This window comes from Rhamphochromis longiceps, linkage group LG4, assembly GCF_057381845.1.
Source record: "Rhamphochromis longiceps isolate RC_006_pf linkage group LG4, R_longiceps_female_GT1.1, whole genome shotgun sequence".
In the NCBI taxonomy this organism is placed as follows: domain Eukaryota; kingdom Metazoa; phylum Chordata; class Actinopteri; order Cichliformes; family Cichlidae; genus Rhamphochromis; species Rhamphochromis longiceps.
This window is the reverse complement of record NC_140560.1, coordinates 17395275-17418623: the sequence shown is the minus strand read 5'-3', so window position 1 is coordinate 17418623 and position 23349 is coordinate 17395275. Positions and strand designations below refer to the sequence as shown.

Below are 23349 nucleotides of genomic sequence, written 5' to 3'. Positions count from 1 at the left end.
TAAAACTCCCTCTATTAAAAACAAAAACAACCCAAACCTAACTGACAGAATCAACCCATCTCCACAACAACCTCAAAAATCTTAAACAAAAAGTTGTGCCACCAGAGTCCTGACACTCCCAGGTCAACTCATGTAATTTCACCTCCTCAATACACCGAAAGTCTTGTTAAAACCACACAATTTGCACACAACAATCGCCCCCTTTATGCACTTTAACATACTTAGATTCAGCATAAGATAACCCCATTACAACAACGTATCAACACTAAACTATAAATTTCCTATCCAAATCTGCTATGCTTCCTCTCCTGAAAGAGAGGCGCACACACACACACAGTCATCTCTCAATAAGTTGCTGTGACAAGACAAATACATGTTCAAACATTACCACCTTGTTAAATTATTTTATTTCTTTCTACAGTGATCACTGGTTTTGATCACTCAGTACGAGGGCACTCCTAAGTCACTCTTTTAAAACTACTTCAATCACTTTTTCTTTTTTCCATAATTCACTCCCTTGTCATATAGCTTCTTTTGAGTTATTCCTCAACTTCAAACTCAAGTGCATTTTATTCTTTTTTTTTTGCCTGTCCCGTTTGGTTCTTTGGCCATCAGAATTATTGTCTGAAGGCGAGAAAAGATGCCCAACGGATTTACTTTACCAAATTGACCATCCCAGCCTTGCCGTAATGGTCTATTTGATTCATCTTTTATGGTTTATTTTCACTCGCTTTGCCCATTTGCTCTCTCATCTGTTAAATCTTCAGTTTGGTCCTGTAACTTTGTATTACAGGTCAAAAGACCCTCAATCCACACTGCGAGGATTGATGTTGTTCCTCGCGTTCTTTAACCGCATTGACGGCCACACTACTATTTTTTACTGTTCTCTTAAGCTTTATTTTGGAATCATACATTTCAATGACCTCTTCTAACTTTCTGTCTGCAGCATTGGCTTTGTCTTCCAGTTTTTTAGTATTTTCCTCGTAAAATTGCTGCATCTTATTTTTTTATTTTCACTCGCTAGATACGGGACTGACTTGAATGAGGAAAAGAAAAGGGAGAAAGGAAGAGGGGGGAGAAACAGTGGAGAAGAGGGACGGGGATAAAGGGCAGAAAAAACCTCGCGTTTTATGGTGACTCCTGAATTTCCTCCACTTCCTCCTCATCCTTAAAATACTCCGGATGAGTGTCCACAGCATTGTTCAGTCTGATGGCATCCTCCATGACCTGGACAACATGATACCATTAGAATGACATCATAGAATGAGGGGTGTGACCAGAGCCAGAAATGCACTCATTGATCCTTTTGTTGATTTATTGCTATCATACACTACTAATCAACTAATCGAAGTGCAAGTGTCACAGTCTGTTATTTATTCTCCCTCCATGCAAGGCAACATCCAGGGGTGGTGCTGTGGGTTCAGCATGGCTGGCAGCCATTGTTCAATCATGCCTCCCCTATTTCAGTTGGAACGCTGGGGCCTGGAGGAGAGAGCTGCGGACTGCCATGCACCATGAGCAGCCGATGGGAGCGAGAACAGTCGCAGTTCTTGCTTTTTCTGTTGGGGAGGCCCAAATAGTGCCATTCAACCTTCAGCAGCAGCAGCAGCAGCAAGGGGCTGTTTTTACAATGTCTGCCAGGTAATTCTACACCGACTGGGTAGAGGGCATCAGAGGGCCACTACTGCCATTTCTGAGGAGGACAGATGGAGCTGGGGGACAGGCCCTTCGCATATGCTAATGCACAATGCAGTAGCCAAAGACCACTGGAAATTAAACCAAGGGGCAAAATATACAGCCCAAGGCTGCGGTTCGCTCCTGCGTGTGTAACGGAGCAAAGGTGATTTTATTTTTTCCACAGTGTTTTTAAAGGAGGGAAACCTTCCTCCAAACGGACAGAGCAGTGGAGTCGCCAAGGGAAAGCACACAAATTAAAAACTGTGGAGCCTGCGGCTTAATTTGACTCAACATGGGAAACCTCACCCGGCCACGGAAAGGATTGACAGATTGATATTTATAGTTAAAAATATAAAATGAATTAAAACAACCCTGGCCAGGGGACAACACAATAAAAATCAATAAAACACAACATTAAAAGTCCAGTGGCGTCCGCCACGGTACACTAAAACAAAAAAACAACTCTTTAAATGAACAAAAAAAAAAAAAAAAAAAAAAATCATGGAAAGAATTTCCACGTGATTAAATTGCTTTATTTTAGCATTATGCAATTCTGTTACTCCAACTTAATGCACTCAAGTCGGACCAACTTAATTAAAGATTGATTCATCAATGTATTTACTGCATTTTGATCCAATATATTTTAATAGTGTTGATCCAACAAAGAGTTTTGTTCCAACTCAATTCAGGTTTTCTCCAACTAATTTACTAAATTTGGTCCCAGCTTAAGTTAATTGAGTTAAACCAACTCATACAAATTAAGTTATTCCAACACAAGTCTTTAATGCTAATAGAAAGCACTTTAATCACATGGAAATTCTTTCCATGATTATTTGAAGTTAATTTAAAGAGTAATTTTTTGGAGCATTTAACAAAGTCTAGAGTCTGGTTAACATACATTTCACTATTACATCTAAAAGGTAAATACAAATTTGTCATACACATCTTTTTGTTTTCTCCAATTTCTAGCAAATTTCAGGTTCAGTGAATAGACCAGACCAAGCAACATTGTCACTGCAAAAACTACATTGCCCAACTCACCCATCACTTCCACCCCCTCTAGAACAATCATAACATCCTGAGGGTCATCGCCAGGCTCCGCACCCTCTGACCGAATGACACAGATTCCAAAGACTGTCTCTGCTATGGCAGTGGCCATGCTTTCTATCAACTTCCTGTGACAATAAAACAAACAAATTTAAAAAAAAGATAATGATTTCTCACTAATGTCCATTGCAAACAGTTTTAAAAGTACATCTGTTTTACATTAATGTAAAATACCTAAAAGCTTTATTCATTCAAGCCTTATAATAATGTAAATGTAATCAAAAATGACTGCCCGATATTTTTCCTCACTCAAGAGAAGTTCATTCAATACCTCAACAATGTTCTGTCTTTCAAAATCTTGAGTTGTGATAGGGGTGACTGTGGCACAGGAGGTAGAGCAAGTTGTCTACTGCTTTAATCCCTGGCTTCTCTAATCTGATACTAAAACTATCAATGGGTAACACACTGAACCCCAAGTTGCTCCTGATACATCCATTGAAGTGTAAATGTTACATAAAAATCTTGTATGAATGAGGTTGTTATAATGATATTATAATAATGATAGTATAAAACACTCAAGAATGCTGCGTGTAGTTAGGGCTGCTCAATTAATCGAATTTTAATCACGATTACGATCTGGGCTTTCAACTAGGGCTGAACGATATATCGCATTTGCGATAATATCGCGACATGATCAAGTGCAATTTTCTAACCGCAAAGGCTGCGATTATAAGGCTGTCCAAATAACTACCATATCCCAGAATTCATAGCGCGGCCCAGCCAAACTCCAGTTTCCAGCAATGGCGGCCGCTACTAAGTTTTAAAATTACTCATACTAATCTTTCTGGGTCACAAAATAAACTTTTAACATATTTTCAGGCGAGAAAGTAGTTGTGTAAACATCAAATATCTGCTCGGTTTATCAAGATATCCCATATTTGCAAAAGTGCTTCGACGTTTTCAGAGGCGTCTGCTACCCACCAGCTCGACAGCTAGCCGGGAGCTCGAGGATTACTGATGCGGCCGAGAACGGCACAACTCCCGGCACATTATTTTCAGATCACCGCGGAGTTTCGCTGCTCGGGTTAAACGTAATATATAAGTCACTTAGACAACCTAAAAATGTTATTGTTGGGCTTTTTTCAGTGTTTTGTTTGTTCGTGAGTAAATCGGTTTGGCTGAGATTAAAGTTATTAGATTAGATAAAATAAAACTTTATTAATCCCCCGGGTGGGTTCCTCCTTGGTTTTCACACAGCTGACTAAACGTCAAACAGAAAACTTATTAAACAGAAGTATGAGACAGTCGAGAATTTACACCAGTGTCTGGTTATATTTTAGATAGCAAGAAGCAGACGTCCGAGTTTATTAAACTCCACCGAGACAGCGGTGACGCTAATCAGAACTAGCCTTCTGATTCAGAAGGCTAGACCGTCCAATTTCACGCCTTTAAACTTTAAAGGCGTGTTTGTGTGTGTGTTTATACAATTGCTATTATGTTTGCACTTTATGTGTAATGTTACTGACTGCAGAGATCAGTAAGATGTGTGTATTTTTTATTTATTAGTTTTATTTATTTAATATTATTTTTTAATTGAATGACTGTCTAGTAGTTCACAGATGTCGAAAAACTGAGTGTGGTAAAGCCACTGATTTTTTTTTTTTATGTATATTTCTGCAATCTGCACATTGTACTGACTTTCATTTTAATGTTTACACCAGGGTTCCTTGTCAGCACTTTATGCTCAGATGTTTGTAAGCTAAAAATAAACTATTGTGTATGTTCAAATATACTGTTGTGATTGAAGAAGTTAAATAAAAATGTCAGTCATCAATTCATGCATCACCTCATGTCATCATAACAGAGGTCTGTCTTCCAGGAAAGAACAGTTTAAAATTAATGTAATATAGTATTGGCCATACTATATGATGTATTGCTTGTCTTTGTTTAATAATACAGAAGACAAAGACCTTAAAAAAATAATAATCGCATCGCAATCGCAGTATTGGGGCAAAAAAAAAAAATCGCAATTAGATTATTTTCCATAATCGTTCAGCCCTACTTTCAACGATCATTAAAAGTGACTGAGCCGATTATTAGCCCCTCCCTCGTGCTTTACTCTCGCGCTGCTCCGTGTGGCAAATCGAGCGCACCTCTTGTTTCCAACACGTGTCACAACAATTAAGAGGACCCGAGGGAAGCTCGGAAAGCTAAGCAGAAGTTATTTGGAGAGGAGAGTGACTGCCGTTGGTTGAAAAGAGGGGTAAAAAAACAAAAACAAAAAAAACTTCAGTGGTGTGGAAACATTATGGGTTCGCCGAGTCAGACATCGTGTGTAAACTTTGCTACGGTGTTGTAGCTGCACCACTGCAAAGTTCACTAAACAGATGTTCACATTTATTTCTTATATTGCAAACATTTGCACTGTTATCAGTATTTGCACACTATTTTATATTATTTGTTAAAGTCATTATTCAATACATTGTTATTGTTAACCTTTACAGTCAGAGCGGGCATGCTCCGTTTTGCGTAACTATTTTTAAATCCCTGTAGAACCGGAACCGCGTAAGCTAGCGCAATAATTTTTTGCATATGAAACCAGAGGAGTTGTACTTACATCTTATGCTATCAGCTTGTCCTAGGTCACGGTTGCAAAAATTGCACAAAACGCACTAGCAGGAACAAACACAATATTCCAGAAACACGCTTTGCCGATTTGATCAGCTGTTCGCAACACTTCCCACATTGAAACAGACGTCAGCGCGAACTATCGCACGTCCGCCATTTCCTGCCAGAAACCCGAAGTGACGTCATCTTCGCGGAAACTGTAGTTTTTTTACTTGTAGGCCTTAAACACCTATACTGGTGTTTTTATAAGTCATGTTAGACTTTACTGAATAGTTTCTGGGATGCTTAGAACTCATATTGCACTGCTGGAAATAGTTTATTTTGATGCACATGCTGTTTTCTTTGCAAATTTGAATCATAGGATTGTTTTTCCTGCAGTATATAAAAATTGCTTTATCTCCAAAATAAAACTATGAAGACACTCAAAATAAATTTCCTGTTGTTGTAAACTATTTTTTGCATTTAAAGTTTTGAGGGATAAACCTCTTAAATTTCTCCAAGTAGAAATATATGTAAAAAACCATTTTCAATTTTTTTGTAGTTTATTGCACTTTTTGCAATTAATCAGAATCAGAATACTTTATTGATCCCTGGGGGAAATTATTTTTTGTTACAGTGCTCCATTTTAATGTAGTTACTATGGACTTAATGCATACATATTATTAAAATATGGGCTATAACAGTTGTATTGATGTATAGCAACTTGAAATGCTCCCAATGGCACTATAACATGTAAAAAAATAATATAAGCTCTGGCGGACTGTTCTATAGTAGGTCTTAAAGGGTTAAATATCGTCAAATAATCGAGACCTCAATTTCAGTGAAAATAATCGTGATTATCATTTTTGCCATAATCGAGTAGCCCTACGTGTAGTATCCAGTGAGAAACTTAAAGCTCTTACTTTTCCCATTTTAAAAGCTATTTTTTTACAGCCACCGGTAATTTATAGGAAAACCCCATCCCCTGAAACTTTTTGCATGTAGTTCAAGCTTATCTTTGATCATCTCCTTAGTTAAGGATACAGGCAAGTTAACATACCAGGTAATCCTTCACCAGCTCAGGATCTTCATTCAGGTACACGCAAAGACCTTTGGCGATGTATTCTCTTCTGATTTCAACAGCATCAGTACACAGAGTGGGGGGGGGGGAGGGGGGGGGGGGAAACAAATATATACGGAAATCCATCTCAACGACCTAGCAGTGGGATTAAAGAACTTTTAACTGAATTACCAGGAATTTGTGAGAAATACAGAGGCTATTGTTTTACAGTCTTAATCTTTTCAAATAGTATTCATGCATTTTAGACAATTCTGTCATTCTAATATTGTTTTTTTACTTTGTATTAATTTAATCATGCCATACCCCCAATTCAAGAAAGTTTAGATGATGTGTACATAAAATCAGAATGCAATGTTTTCTTGGTCTCAAAACTATGTCACTTACAAATGAATATATTAAATTTTTAACATGGGAATGTGATAATTTAAGAAAAATATTAGCTCACCATGAATTTGATGAACGGGCCTGCCAGCTCTCCAGACCTTTCACCACCTGATAAGATTAAACATTTATTATCTTTACAGGAGGGAACTGCAAGTCTAAGTTTAAGTAGAAAAATATTTAATTTAAAAAACAAAAAACAAAACAGGAAAACATATCTGTTCATGTTTTGTCTTTCCTCCTCAGTGTACTAAAAACACAAGTTGTTAAATAAACCACTCTCCATCAGTTGCAACTTACAAATTTCAACAACCCACACGTAAAATGTAAATTTATCACAACAGTCTCTGTGGTAGAGCCAAACTAGCTTATGTGCAGAGTTTAAGTTATAAACAATATCTATATTTGGAGTAGCTAAGTCTTTCATATTAGGCTATCATGACATTGTGCTATATTCTTGCACTAATGTGTTAGCTAGCTATCCATCCATCCATCCATCCATTCGCTTCCGCTTATCCTTTTCAGGGTCGCTGGAGCCTATCCCAGCTGTCATAGGGCGAAAGGCGGGGTACACCCTGGACAGGTCGCCAGTCTGTCGCAGAGCTAACACACAGGGACATTCACACTCACATTCACTCGCACATTCACACCTAGTGGCAATTTGGATTATCCAATTAACCTATCCCCACAAGCTGCATGTCTTTGGACGGTGGGAGGAAGCCGGAGTACCCGGAGAGAACCCACGCAAACACGGGGAGAACATGCAAACTCCACACAGAAAGACCCCGGCCTGATGTTGGAATTGAACTCAGGACCTTCTTGCTGTGAGGCAACAGTGCTAACCACCGTGCTGCCGTGTTAGCTAGCTAGAATGGCATAAACAGATTTAAAAAAAAAACAACAACAACAACAAACAAATGTGAATAAATAGAACTGAAAAGAATCGACAAACTAATGATACCTTTGTGCAAAAAGTATTTTCATCAAGATGGATGAAGATAGATTCACTCTTACCTTTCCAAGATGACTGTGGAGCAAACCATGTGCTTTCCTGCCTCTTGTTTAGAATCTCACGTGATCTTGTGATATCGCGAGTCTTTAAGGCAGCTAACCACTCTTGTTAGATTTTATCATGTCATATCAACAAGAATTTAAGAGGTGCTAGTTGGTGAATTTCATGTAGATCTTATATGATTTTATTACGTTCACCTTAGAAACATAAATTCATTGTGTTCAAATTACATGTTAGAGTCTTGTAAATGCAATAAACCACCAAATTTCACTTTGAGTGTATAAGAGTCACTAAGAATTAAAAATCCAGTGAAGCGGTGCAGGAGGGAAACCCGGCGGCGTCCTCGCCTTCCTCTCCGCGTTCTGCGCCCCGGTGCGCTAAAGAAAGGAAGGCAGCGGTAGTCACTATTCTTTTAGGCAGCTATAATTCATTAAAGGGGACAAGTCAAAAGACTTACCCCGGGTGGGCAGAGCTCTTAACTCTGCCCGCCGCTTCTTTGTAACCGCCAATCGGCACCGGCCCGCCTCGCCGCCTCTAATTCCCTGCAGACACGTAATCTGGCCTCCTGTTGCTGCAGCAGTCGGACCGCTCGCTCCGTGTTGCTGGCACTGTATCCTCCTCTCCTGAACGCCAAGCTCCACCAGCCCTCCGGGCTTGCAGGCGCCGCCGCCTGACACCACTCACGCCTGCCCGTCTCTCAAGCCTCTTTCTCCATGGTCTGCCAGGCCCTCTTATTGGCCTCTGTGACCTCCCAGGTGTGATCAGGTTTATAATCAGGTAGGGGCGGAGTCTTTCCAGGACAAGTCACCAAATAAATACCATAAAAAACATGCAGTAAAACTCATAAAAATAAACTGTTATGATATTTTGATACCACGGTTAGCATTTACAGAAGATTGTTTTATACAGGAAAACTGTTACTCAATATGGCCCATCTACTAGTTGTTTTTCTCTTTCTCTCTGACCCAAGAATTAAGGTGTAAGACTCACAAGCTGGTACCCCAAGGTCGAAAACACCACAGAGATGAGACCACTTCCTTACTCCCATCCTCCCTTTTTCTTTATCTCCTGGAAAAGGCTCGTTAAAGGCTAGGTGGTTCGTTTCAGAATTCACTAATGAAAGAACTCTGTATTCTATGTCTAGGAGTGTATTTTGCTGGGATGATCATAAATTATAGCTGAACTGATAAACTACACACAGGATACTTCTTTGCTCACAAGGCAGGAAGACGTTTCCTTATTTAGTCTGTACCGGTTTGAACTGGGAAAGCTGACACACGAACCTTTTTTTTCATCTATATAAACTGCTGTGTATCAAATAAACCTTTGAGTCGATTGGGAAGGCAACCTAAAGCAGTCTCTGTTTTCTTGTTCTCCCAAGCTGCTCCCGAGCTCGTACTAACACGCTGAATGGCATACCTGAGTGTTACTTTAAATAATTAGGAATCTTAGAAGGAAAGGACAAAACTCTGCTTATCGCTCACGCCACGGAGGAAACCCGGGACGGCAATTTCCTTCAATTTTGGTGTCAGAAGTGGGATGACTGACAGAAGGTAAATATGCGTCTTTCATATTTATATAAAGACCTATTATACCTCTCTCAGTGATCGATCCATAAAAAAACGGGATATGCTGACGAAGTTTCACTTAGTGATCCAGAGAGATACACTGACTGACTTCCTCAGTCCCCGAATAAAGTAAATTAACCCTTGTGTGGTGTTGGTGGACACAGGAAGTTGCCTGTTGTCTTGAATATTTTAATTTTGTTTAAGTTGCTCACTCAGAAAGAGTGACACAGGAAGTTGCCTGTTGTCTTAAATACTTCTCGTTAAGTGAGAAGTTGCTCACCAAAGAGTGACACAGGGAGAAGTTGAACGGGTCTCACAGACCCGATTACCATACAAGGGTTAAAAGCAGTAAATTAAAAGCAGAAAGACACAGGAAGTTGCCTGTTGTTTTACGAGAAGTTGCTCGTTAAGCGAGAAGTTGCTCGCTAAGTGAGAGTTGCTCACACAAACAAAAAATTGCTAGCAATAAATTTAAAGTGACCTCAGCTGTGCCGCAGCGAAAATACTAACATAAATCCTTCAAGCGTGTAAACCCCTCTGGAAATCACTGAACATGGGTCAGAATAATTCAAAAACCACAGACAAGTCCGATAAAAAATCAAAATTACCTGTAAAACCAAAAAAAATTAAATTTAAAGTCTCAAACAACAGCTCAGTACGACTCCCATTTCCAGTTACGTGTAACCCACGTCCACGAATCGGCGAAGACTTCCATGATTACGTATCCAGAACATGCGGAAGTGCTTATGTGACTGACTTTGTTTACAACTTACGGACTGTGAGTACAATGCATTCTAATCTCTTTTCGGAGCCTTATCCCGAACGATTATCGCCAGAAACCAGGTCAGTAGAAATGTTGAATATCATTTGTGATAAGAAAAGTAGTCTGCTTAAAAAGTCCTGTAGAAAATATGATAGAATGCCGCGACGTGATGCATCAAATGTTACCGCTATGGACAAAAGGACCGGAACCAGGCGTAGATACTTTTACATCAAATAAAACTAGTGCAGGCTCTAGCATAGAAAATAAATCTACCGCGGGAAAAGCTAGTCTTGCATGCTCAGCCATTCAGCCCACAGCCCCGCCGCCTTACGAAGATGAGACCGAATTAATAGTCGCTGTAGCAGCTGCACGCAAACAATGTCAGCATTCTGATCCAACCAGCTTAAAAGACAGTGACAAAAAACCTGAATCATATGCAACGGATCTTAGCCATCTCTTTAAACAGGATCAGGAAAAACAATATATACGCCGCAAGGAAGAATTAGCAGAACATAAAAAAAAAGAGAGAAAAACTTTTGAAAGAAGAATGTGAGGAACTTATGAAAAACAATTTAGACGACTATGAAGAAAAACTTTTGCATCAGGCAGTGTCCACAATAGACACCCACATGAAACGCCACGATATCGTAGCTAGAGGTTTAGAGGTAGCTAAAGAAATACCTGTTACCCGAACTTTAATAAAGACTTATCTAAAAGGAAAAAAGGAAAAACAAAGCCGGAATGACAAAGGTCCTCACGCCAACACTCGCGGTAGTAAACAAACAGACCCAAAGCATGATAAAGCATCCACAACTGCAGAGTTTTTGTGGGTAAATAATGACAAAATCACCGATTTCTTTAAGAATCTAAAGAAATTCCTGCTAACAATGTCCAGAGACAAAATTGACTTAAATGCAGTAACTATGTGTAAACAGAAGCCTGATGAATCTATCCTAGTATTCATAAAACGCTTTATGCACTGTTGGACAAGCTAGAGGTGCAAATTTAGCTCAGTTTTCCAGCAGCCGCAGACACCCAGAGCAAAAATGAATTTGTGTATTTAATTTAACACAAAGTGTGAAATGTTTGCTGACACTGATAACAGCTTATGTTTTCTCTGCCCTATGTACCGACATGATGGAGAAGGAACATCCTCTGTGTCAGCTGGACCCTCAGCAGAGAATGAACTCAACATCCTTTTTGTCCGGTACTCTATGTCACACACTGTGCCAAAAAAACGTGTACAGACGCCACTACCAGGTAATCCCATGACTGGGAGCCACACTTTTGTTTCTCTCACACTGTTCAACAACATGATAACTGCTCACACAAGTGAAGGTCAAACAGTGATTTTGTTACATAACTCAGACATAGGTTACGAAATATGTCGTCACATAGATCTAACCTACCCTATCGACTGTACTATTTCTGCACTTACGTTGCCAGCTGAATACCAGAATATGACATTGTGGTCAAAAAGTGAGAATGATATAGGATTTATTGACTGTACACTTTATCACGTACACCTATTAAAACACAACAAGCCAGTATATGTCAAGCAACATCCCATTTCTGCCGAAAAAGCCGCAGCTCTAGATGTCATCATAGGAGATTTATTGACTACAGGAGCAATAAAGCCCACACTCCTGTCAATCCTGTGCCAAAGCCTAACAAACCTGGCGTATGGCGTTTCATACAAGACTTAAGGCAAATTAATGCAGTCAACATTCCTCTGCCACCTCTCGTTTCAGATGTTCACAGCATATTGACATGCATTGCATACACATTTTACCGTGGTGGATTTATGCTCCGCTCCTTTTTCTCAGTACCTGTGACACACAGCCGTTATTTGCATTCACACATAGAAATAAGCAGTACACTTGGACTCGTTTGCCCCAAGGCATGATAGACAGCTCTGCTGCTTTCTCAATGGTGCTTCACTCCTCCAGGGCTACACCCTGATCCACATGTGGATGACCTCCTCCTCTGTGCTGAAAGTGAAAAACTGTGTCAAACTGCTACACACATGCTTCTCCAGCACCTCCAAAAGACTGGCCACAAAGCATATGCAAAGAAAATGCAGTACTGTCAGACTTCTGTTCAATATTTGGGATTCACACTGTCTCACGGAAAACGTTCCATGACTGCAGACAGGATCAAAGCTGTGACCTCTGTCCCTCGGCCCACTACACAGAAGGAAATGTTGTCCTTCCTGGGCATGGTGAACTATTGCAGACAGTGGATACCAGACTGTTCTTTTCATGACCACATTCTGCGTGACTGTTGTAAAAAAGACAAGCCTCCTCGAATACTGTGGTCCACAGAAATGACTGCCTCTTTCAATGCATTACAGGGAGTGCTGACCTCCGCCACTCAAAGGTGCTGCCTGAATTGTTCAGGAATGCCGGCCTGCCTGAGGGCAGTAGCAGCTTGCTCTATCATGATAAGGGACTGCGAGAAGCTCACACTCTCACATGACACTATTCTACACACCAATCACCAGGTCACGACCATTCTAGCAAACATAACTACACAACATATGCAAATCTCACTGTAAAAGCGAGCAGCACACAATTCGCCAGTACATTTATTGATCCTATGCTGTGTTCTTCTGACCGACAGGATGGCTCAGACAGGCTTGACGATCATGACTGCATGACACGTATACAGGAATCCACAGCACCACGTCCAGATTTAGAGCAGACACCTATCCCAGACTCAGCCACGGTTTATGTGGACGGGTCCTGTTCAAGGCCGAATGACAACTCATTTCTTTGTGGCTATTCAGTGGTGACATTGCCTGACATGATAATAGAGGCTCACTCATTACCATTTCACTCAGCACAAAAAGCAGAGCTCATGGCTTTAATACGCGCCTGTGAGCTACATTTGGATAAGCATGTGACAATTTACGCAGACAGCCGCTATGCATTTGGCGTTGTGCATGACTTTGGCACATTGTGGAGACAGAGAGGATTTAGATCTGCTGATGGAAAATAAATTGCTAAATTCTGATTTTGTTGAAAGACTTTTTCAGGCTATACAGCTGCCATCGGCCGTTGCAGTTGTAAAAACGAAAGGACACAGTACAGCTGACACAGACGAAGCAACAGATAATGCCTTAGCAGACGTGACAGCCAAGGCTGCAGCTGCATCACAGCTCCCACCTCCGCAGGAAGTATTATCTGTGCCCCTACAGCTGCCACTTGTTACACTCCCAGACTATTTAGACAAAAATGTTGATTTAAAATTTATAAAAGAGCAAGCCTGTGCATGTGATTACACCTATTGTGAGAATAATGACTGTACCTTAGAAGACAGAGATGGCTTATACAAAATCTTAAGGGTTTGATTGCCCTCCCATATTCCCTGGTGCCAGTCCTTGCCCGACATTTTCACTGTGTGAGTTATGTCGGACAAAGAGGGGTAATAGGGGCAATAAAATTAAGATTTGTAATTGAGAAAACATCACATGCAGTAAAAAGCATATTAGCAACCTGTCTAACATGTGCGCGAACTAATGTAGGTAGCTCAAAAGCAAAACATCAGCATTTACCACAACCAGATTTTCCATTTCATACATTACAAATTGATTTTACACATATGCCAGCGCAAGGAAGCATCAAGTACTTACTGGTAATAGTGGACCAATTTAGTAAATGGGTAGAAGCTTATCCAACATCAAAAGAAACTGCAGAAGTAGTCTGTCAAAAGTTGAGCAATGAAATAATACCCAGATTCGGAATACCTCACCAGATTAACAGTGATAGAGGATCTTCATTCACATTAGAAGTAATTCAAAAGTGTGCTAAAACTTTAATGACCTGGGTCAAATTACTTACTCAAGTCCTGTGTGAGATTAGAATGACTCAATCTACAGTAACCAAATTATTTCCATTTGAAATAAGACTATTTCCAACACAATGGTCAGCTTCCAGAGGGGCACCGCTAGTAGAAGGTGATGTATATTGCATTGTCCACTGATGTTCACAACCTGGTAGAAAAACTGAATAATAACTATCAGAAAGTTTGTCTCTCTCAGCCTTTCCCCTCCACAGTTCCACCAGTGGAGACAAGGAGATGCATGTTGGAGAAGCCACTAAAACCAAGGACTCTCTGGGAGGCCGCGCGTGTTCCAGCCCCAGACTGTACTGGCAGTGACGAAGAACCAGCATCCTTACAGACGGACAACCTCAGTGGATTCATGCCAGCAGGGTTAAGACCAGCCCAATCGGACCATCTCAGGCGTCGGATCAAGCAGATGACATCTCCGGCGAGCCAGCGCCCGGAACTAGAGCAAATAAACACACACGGGTAGATGACATCTCAGGCGAGCCAGCGCCCGGATCCAAAAGTTACATACACACACACAATCACTGATTAACACACAACGCCTGAAAGAACAACAACAAGGTACTCAAACATCCAGCAGGAACAGAAAGCCAAAAGTACCACATGATGTCTAACCTGATAAAGCCAGACTCATTCCATCCTGATAATGGAGAAAATGAAATGCCCATTGTCATCATACGACGCTTATTCAATGTCTCTCGAACCTGGGACCAGGCCAGAAGACGACTGAAGAACTGTCTTTCTTATATATTTAGGTTATTTATCACATCTATCGCAGTAACCTTAGGATTTCTCTTTGCTATTTTGTATTGTAAACTGCAACCATGTTCACATTTCTGCAGGTCATATTTTGCTGACTATACCTCATGCTCCATTTTGCAAGACACCTACTTAATGCACTCCTCACGCTCCCTAAAATCAGTATATAGCAACATAGACGCCACTAATAAACCATCTTATGCGCCCTCTAGAACAGGAGCTAACGCCTGGTATGAAAATGCCAGAACAGCCGCTCGTGATTTAGGAAACAGTAACTGTTATGTCTGTTCAAAGGCTAATCCAGAACAGGTAATAGTAGGATACCCCATATCCGGTTTCCCCCTCACTGAGGGACTAGAGAAAATCGGCGGAGATAATGCTCTCATTAAAGACACTTTACAGTTGACTCTGAGCCCTCTCGACTGCCTACTTAGACACACACACACACCAACTAACCCTGAGACTCCATTAGGCGAATTATTGAAGTTATCTAATGACACCGCAGGGACCTGCGCCCCAATGAAACGCCCTAAGAATAGGTTAAAGCCCTCACTGCCCTTAGGACAGATCCCTCTCCATTTTAATACTAGTATGATATGTCTGCGCAGACTAAAGTTAACTGGCCCAGACACACACATAGATTATACAAAGGATAACTATACGTTCTTCTCTGACTCCCCAGGTGCACGCTGTAATGAGACATGGCTAGCTGTCTCTGTAGCTGAAGTTTTATCATATCTGGAGGAACACACACACAGTTCAAGTTCGAGCAGAGACTCGATCATTGTTCCCCCAGACGGTGTATTAAATGACACTGACTGGGGGGAGTTAGTTAAATCACACATGGTCACGCGCCTAACTAGACCAATCCCACATGCTTATTGGATGTGCAATAATACCCTTAGATTAGCTTTACCTGTTAATTGGACCGGTACCTGTGGTCTAGTAACCGTTGATGTATGCTGTACTTTCATTCCCAATAATACCGCCCCTAACGGTTCATTCACACAAGCTATGAATAAACTTGAAGCATTGCAGATAGAACTAATTGCCGATACAGGCCACGGTCAGTGGCTACATAAGTGGCTACAGGACACGTTTGGAAGATGGAAGGAACTAATTGTAGCCTTTGTAACCGTTGCAGCATGTTTTTGATGATTATTGTCTGTTGTGTGATACCATGTATACGCTCTCAGAATTTTTGATATTAAGCTTGCTCGAAGGACCAGTTACAGTTATGATTTGTCTTTATATTATGTTATTACATTCTGTCTTTATACTATGTTATCATTTCATGATAAAAGGGGAGAACTGTTATGATATTTTGATACCACGGTTAGCATTTACAGAAGATTGTTTTATACAGGAAAACTGTTACTCAATATGGCCCATCTACTAGTTGTTTTTCTCTTTCTCTCTGACCCAAGAATTAAGGTGTAAGACTCACAAGCTGGTACCCCAAGGTCGAAAACACCACAGAGATGAGACCACTTCCTTACTCCCATCCTCCCTTTTTCTTTATCTCCTGGAAAAGGCTCGTTAAAGGCTAGGTGGTTCGTTTCAGAATTCACTAATGAAAGAACTCTGTATTCTATGTCTAGGAGTGTATTTTGCTGGGATGATCATAAATTATAGCTGAACTGATAAACTACACACAGGATACTTCTTTGCTCACAAGGCAGGAAGACGTTTCCTTATTTAGTCTGTACCGGTTTGAACTGGGAAAGCTGACACACGAACCTTTTTTTTCATCTATATAAACTGCTGTGTATCAAATAAACCTTTGAGTCGATTGGGAAGGCAACCTAAAGCAGTCTCTGTTTTCTTGTTCTCCCAAGCTGCTCCCGAGCTCGTACTAACACGCTGAATGGCATACCTGAGTGTTACTTTAAATAATTAGGAATCTTAGAAGGAAAGGACAAAACTCTGCTTATCGCTCACGCCACGGAGGAAACCCGGGACGGCAATTTCCTTCATAAACCAGTGTACAATATTAAAATATTGAAAAGGTAAAACACAGCAAAACATGCATAGTAAAAAACCCTAGATAACTTGTCCCTTTCCACCCCGTGACACGTGACACACACCTTGACTTTGGGAACAGATTGATGTGATTGCTGTGATTGATGCGATATTTGGCCACATTGCTATAACGACACCACTCGATTACTTCACACGCATGCTACCAATAATCCATAAATTGCTGCTTAAGGAACTAAGGACAATACATTTAAATGCAAGTTCTTTTTTCTAATGTGTTGTACAACTATCAAATTCATTTTTTTATGTTACATAGTAATATGGTCCTTACCGATTGTGAAACTAAATTAATTCGTTTCATAGATCTAATCCATACTGCTCCTTTAAGGCAGCAAACTCGCTATATTCTATTCATTATACCAATTAATAACACCAGTGGTAAACAAAAACACTACTTTAAAACAACTCAGTGCAAATAGGCATGGATGTTCATTTGCTTTCAACTCACAACAACAACTCAACTTCCAAACCAAAACACCAACACAAAGGAGTGTGAGTTTAGACAGCACCAGTTAGCTAATCACATAGAACTGTAATCTTTGACATTTGTTTACCAAGTGAACAGCTTTAACATTTAAGCAGCTGTAACTGTTAGTGCAAACACTGTGTATTTATAAGGAAAGAGCTTCAAGTCTCCAGATCTACTAGCTAACAAAAGACACATTACGCTTTCACCTGCTTCTCTGCTTCAACAGCAACAATGTTCCTCTTACGTCAGAGGCACAGCTACAGCAAGTGTAGAGCCAAGCAGCCTCACCAGCGTAACCAGTGTTGCTCTTTTAGCTTTGAATGTTTTAACTTAAATGCATTAACAACTTGTGTAATAATTCTAAAAAAAGGTTTCTAACTTTTATCTGTTTGTAACCCTGGGCTACACAACATCCATAAACAACATGTATCCATTCAATATCAATCCAACCAACAAACCTGCATTAACCCAACTATCCATAAAGCCAGCAACCATCCAGCCAACATGCATCAACCCAAAACTCCAACCAGACAGCATGCATCATAGTAAGACTAGGTGGACTGCTGTGGATTCATTTGAATCTTACTCTGCACAGCTGCAGAACACTGTTGATGTAGCTCTCGTCCTTTTCGACCTTATTCCTGAAAAGGCTGGTTTGTTTCTTGTCAGCAGGGTCGATGTCCTTGGGCCACCCCCCTCCACTTGGTTTACTCCACAGCTTCTTGTCTTGTGAAGTTTTGTGTTCACCTGAAAACAACAAGTAGCACCTGAGATTCACACAGACAGGCAATTCACACAGTGCACTGTTAATCAGGAGGTAGAGCAGGTCACTAATCAGAAGGTTGGTGGTTCAGTCCTTGGCTGCATCCCTTGGGCAAGATACTGAACCCTGAATTGCTTTCTGATGCATTCATCAGAGTGTGATAAAAAACACAGAAAAGTTGCTTTTATGAATGGGTGAATGAGGCATGTTCTGTATATAAGAACCACTCTCTTTACTCTGTATGTAATTTCAACCCTTTTGGCAATCCAGTTCAAGCTGTGTGTAGGTGATCAGTTACTGCAGGAGCGTCACACTCATTTTAGCTCATGGACTGCTTCTAGCTTGATTTATCCTAGCCCAATACTAATAAGATAATAATAATAATGAATACTGTATTGATCCCCGAGGGAAAATCCCTCTCTGCATTTAACCCATTCACTCAGAGAAGGAGTGGGAAGACACTGGGCACCCAAAGAGCAGTGCGTAGAGACAGCACCTTGCTCAGGGGTACCTCGGGGGAGCCGTTCAGTGGATTCGAACCCCCAACCTTCCAATCATAGGGCCACCACTGTACCTACTGAGCTATCCCTGCCCATAACTCTAGAGCATTCACATTTCTCTGTGTAAAGGCAGCTGATCTGTACGGAGCCCCTCTGATGACATGGTACAAAAAATAAATAAATTGTGGCCACGAAATACCATTTCAAGGCCACGAAATAGGTATAACGTGCCCACGAAACACTTGATGATATATATATATATATATCATCCCAGGGCACATTCACTAGAGCCTGCGTCAGCCATAGTACGGAGTCCTTGCTGTTGGTGATGTCCTTAAGGTGAGTGTATTATATTTTATATTTATTTCATATTGTTATCCCGCAATTCGGCAGTTATTTATTCAGACCTATATTGTTACTATGTTCTAAATTGTATCTGCTGACGTTTCAAATGTTGTATCCTCATGTTGCTACTACACGTTGTTTTGTTGTGCTAATATGTAGCCGTAAACTCATTTTTAACTGTAGGACGTTTCAAAGTAGAGCAAGGCTGAAGGCTACTAATAAACGAGGTATGTTCAACATAAAACCTTAGTTCTCTGTGTCACGAAGTTGTCTCTCTTTTACCCTGGCCACATCACCATACTAGCTGGTGCAACTAATCTGGTCTGGACAATAATAACAGTTTTAGACGGAAAGCATCTTAAAATTGCCTCTTTTTTTCGCTGAACATCTCCTTTGAAAGTAGCATCATGTGAGTCACACTTGTCAAGGTAATGCATGCTAAATGAGCCGTAGCTTTCAATGCATCACCGGATGAAGCCTTGCAGTTACAGTAGCTCACTGCAGGTATCACGTTGCCAAGGGAACTAATAAAGCATACAGTGATCAGAATGATTTTGTATTGATGCAGGTTGCCATTGCTAATACTGAACTACTTAAACTCCAAGTAGACAATCGCTCCATTCCTCATTACCATAGATAATATCTAAGTAATAAAACAATCATTATCAAATTCTGATTTGCCATATATAAAGTGATTTTATAGGTAGGCTATCATGTAAAAATCTGCTACATAAAATTTATAACCGAGTGTAAAAATACTAATTTCATTTTCATGTGGTTTGGAGGTCAGCTATGGATACTCGGCTGCGAGAATTTTTAACAGAGCGTAAAGTTGAAGAAGATGTGATCAAGAAACTTGAAGATGAGAATGTAAGCCACTGCAGCTGTTGCTGTGTGCGTGTGTCTGTGTGTTTGTTTTTGAACGGAGAGCCGCAATCCACAATTTACTATGCACATTCTAAAATAAATTATTGAATTTCATATTTTGGTTTAATCAATGACATTAATTAATGACATGATATGTTTAAAGAGTAATTTAAAAAGTAATTTTTGTTCATCTTATGTTGGACAAATGTGTACCACATTACCAAAAGTATCTGTTATCAAAAGTAGATAGCAAAAAACAACTCTAAAATATGCAGTTGTATGTATTCATTGTTTTTTTAATATTGACACTTTTATTAATTTGTTATTTATATTTTTCAGATTGATGAAACTCTCATTCCCTTAATGACAGACAGTGACCTGGCAAAGTACATCCCCAAAGTTGGCGATAGAGTCTCCACTGTGGCCTTCTGCAGACAAGCAACACGTCACCATCCAGGAAAGAATCTATACTCTCAAGGCTACGACAAAGACTGACAGGAGCTGAGGGAATGCCTCCTAAAAAGAAATTGTCTCAGTGGGCAGAAAATACAAATGCAAAACGAACAGTGAGACGAATTGAGGTTGGCTGGATGGATTTTGATGAGGAGAAGGGTGGGTTCAAACAGGTGACGTGTGTAAGTGGTGGTGGAACAATAATGGATTGGATTTATATAGTGCTTTTCAAGGCACCCAAAGTGCTTTACAATGCCACTATTCATTCACTCTCACATTCACACACACTGGTGGAGGCAGCTACAGTTGTAGCCACAGCTGCCCTGGGGCAGACTGACAGAAGCGAGGCTGCCATATCGCGCCATCGGCCCCTCTGGCCAACACCAGTAGGCAGTAGGGTAAAGTGTCTTGCCCAAGGACACAACGACCAGGACAGAGAGCCCAGGGATCGAACCGGCGACCTTCTGGTATCCCAGATACGCTTCCCAACCCCCTGAGCCATGGTCGCCCCAACAAGGCATTTATCTGTAGATAAAAATGAAACAGTGTCAAATATCAAACTTATGGCTGAAAATCAGTTTTTCCCCAATGGCACCTCAAAAAAAACCAAAAGTCTTTCACACTATTCAACTCATATTGAGAGCTCACAGATGCATGTGGATGCTTCCAGTACAGTTGATGAGTTGTATAAGCAAAGTAAGGTCAAAATTCTGCGACTTTATCTGTGTACCAGAAAGAAAACACAACAGCAGCCTCAAGACGTAGAGGCCGATCATGCAATAACCCAGCCCTCTGTGGTAGATCTCACTGACAATGAACCTAATCAGGCCGCTGATGATCTGTTGGTGGAAAACGTGAATTCAGAACCATCAAACTTTGTAATTAATGATGGAGCTTCCATAAGTGGATATTTGGAACTGAATGACACATTACCATGGGATGGTCTGCCAAATGTAGGTGAAAGTGAAGATTCTGATGCAGTTGTTATTATTAGTGGGGATAACAGGGTGGATATTAGTGTGGTTGAACTAAACCCTGAAACACTGTTTACAGAAAAAGAGTCTGATCCACCTCATCACACATTGTCTCTCTCACCGGGGCTGACAGGAGAGGCCAATATTCCTGACCAAGCACCCCCTGAACCACGATCTTGTCCCGTAATACTAACTGTTAGAAGAGGTCATTGTCTTACTGATTTGATCAGTGCCTTTGAGGACTCAAACATTATTTCATCTGAGGTCAATATCACAGATAGGACACAAAGTACTTATTCAGGCCCCAATGTTTGTAATCAAGTGCTGGCGTCCCGTTGTGGGTTCTGTAGCTGGTTTACTCCCACCAGAAGGACTGCATCATTTCATTGCAGAAAAAAAACCAACTGTAAAAACAGTGAAGGAGCTTCTAATCTTTCCAGAGGAGATGACAGCTGCCCAGTCAACAGTTTCTCGTTACCTGAAAAGGTACATTGGAGAAATTGATATCTTCAGCTTTTCCTGCGGTTCTGTACAGGATCCAATCTGTTCGATAAAGCCATACTAATTGAGTTCATAGAAACTACAGATTTCCTCTGCAGACCACAATCCCACACATGTGGATGTGTGCTAAAGCTGCCCCTTGGTTATCACAGCTAACCAGACTTTCGCAGTGAATTTAACAGCATTCTCGCAAGCTCTATGTGGGTGATGGATGTGGTGTAGGTCAGTGTTACCCAACCATGGTCCTCAAGGCACTCTGCCCTACACGTTTTAGGTTTTCCACCCTAACAGTTCATAGAAACACGGGTGTAGTTAACAGTAACATGAAGGAATGAATGTGAATGTTCAATAGACTGGGCCGTTAAGTTCTCTTAACGGTGTAGCCCGTTGTGCCTTTTTCATGTGCAGCCTTTTTTTTCATCTGGTCAGTAAGTGCTTTCTTAGTTTCTCCCGCTAATTAAAATAGTAAGCTAAAGGGAATGTTCAGGTTATTTGAAGTGGAGTTGCCTGTAGTAGACAGCACTTAGCACTCTGACTTTGCAGAAGCAGCAGTTAGATATTGGGGACAAAATAAGGCAACAAATTGCTTGGGGAATGAGACCACAAAACAACACCAGTTGAAAATACATATACATATTTAAATGATTTTAATTTTCAGTGCTTCACCTGGCAGGAATCCGTACACTAAACATAGAAGTGCATCTGTTCCTGCTGCACACATTGTTACTGTGTTTTTGGCTAGTGCCAAAATAAATGACTAATTTTAACATTCTAATACTTTTTTACTACAGGAAGAGTAACAAATATTTCCAATATAGCATACAGTAACAGTTCTACAAACTGGAAGATTGCTGAGTGCTGTCTACTGTATATACAAACATAAGTACAACACCATTACAAATACCATATTCCAACTGATTAAGCATGTTCTATATTAAAGTATTTCAGATGTTTGCAGAAATCTTAATAGAAACAAGAATGTGAACCTTTATGTTCCTAATGGGTTTAGAAGAAAAGTTGTCAATTACAGAGATTGGTTACATTGTGAAGAGGTTTGTATAACCTCTTCACAATGTAACTGTTATTTTAGCCTGTTATTATATGCAAAATACAACCTGTTTTTGAGTATGGTGTATTTTGAAAGACACCAGTAAACCATTCTCATTTGTACAAAACATTGTCCTCTCTGTTACATTCTATACATCTTTAAACATGAACATGTCTAATGACACCGCTGAAAGTTATTTAATTACTCATTCTATAATGTCATACACGTGCTGTGATTTTTAAGAAAAGAAGCCGTTCTTTATCAAACATGGGATTGCTTTAATCTATTCCACAATAACAAAAATATAGGCTCAAGAAACATTTGGAGCATTGGTGACACAACTATGATTCTACACTTTAGCCTACTTGGTCTTCTTGTCTAATTGATCACAACATTAGCTATATTGCCAGTCTATGTGGTTGTTATCCAAGGTGCTCTTGTTTTTGTTAGAAATGAACACATTTTTGCTACCAAAAACTATTATGAACAACTTTTGATGCTTTAACAGTTTGATAAGTTTAACTCAATCCCAAAAGGATTTATTTTTTTCTAACCTGTATCATATTTTAGTTTAATACTCCACGCTTTGTAGCTACTGTGAGATTATTCTGTTATCATATGTTATCTTATATCTGTAGTTAA

General features: G+C 40.2%; 2 long non-coding RNA genes across 2 annotated transcripts in view; one reads left to right on the top strand and one right to left on the bottom strand.

Moving 5' to 3' along the window:
* The window catches only part of LOC146671353 (uncharacterized), a 42167-nt gene that overhangs the window by 1603 nt on the left and 17215 nt on the right, over positions 1-23349 (bottom strand). Inside the window, exon 4 of the long non-coding RNA XR_014911446.1 lies at positions 1121-1227. This is a non-coding gene — a long non-coding RNA (uncharacterized LOC146671353). The remainder of the gene's footprint in view (positions 1-1120; positions 1228-23349) is intronic.
* Positions 8666-12074, top strand: LOC146671356 (uncharacterized). The gene is made up of 2 exons (XR_014911440.1): positions 8666-9570; positions 9639-12074. It is a non-coding gene; the product is annotated as an uncharacterized LOC146671356 (long non-coding RNA).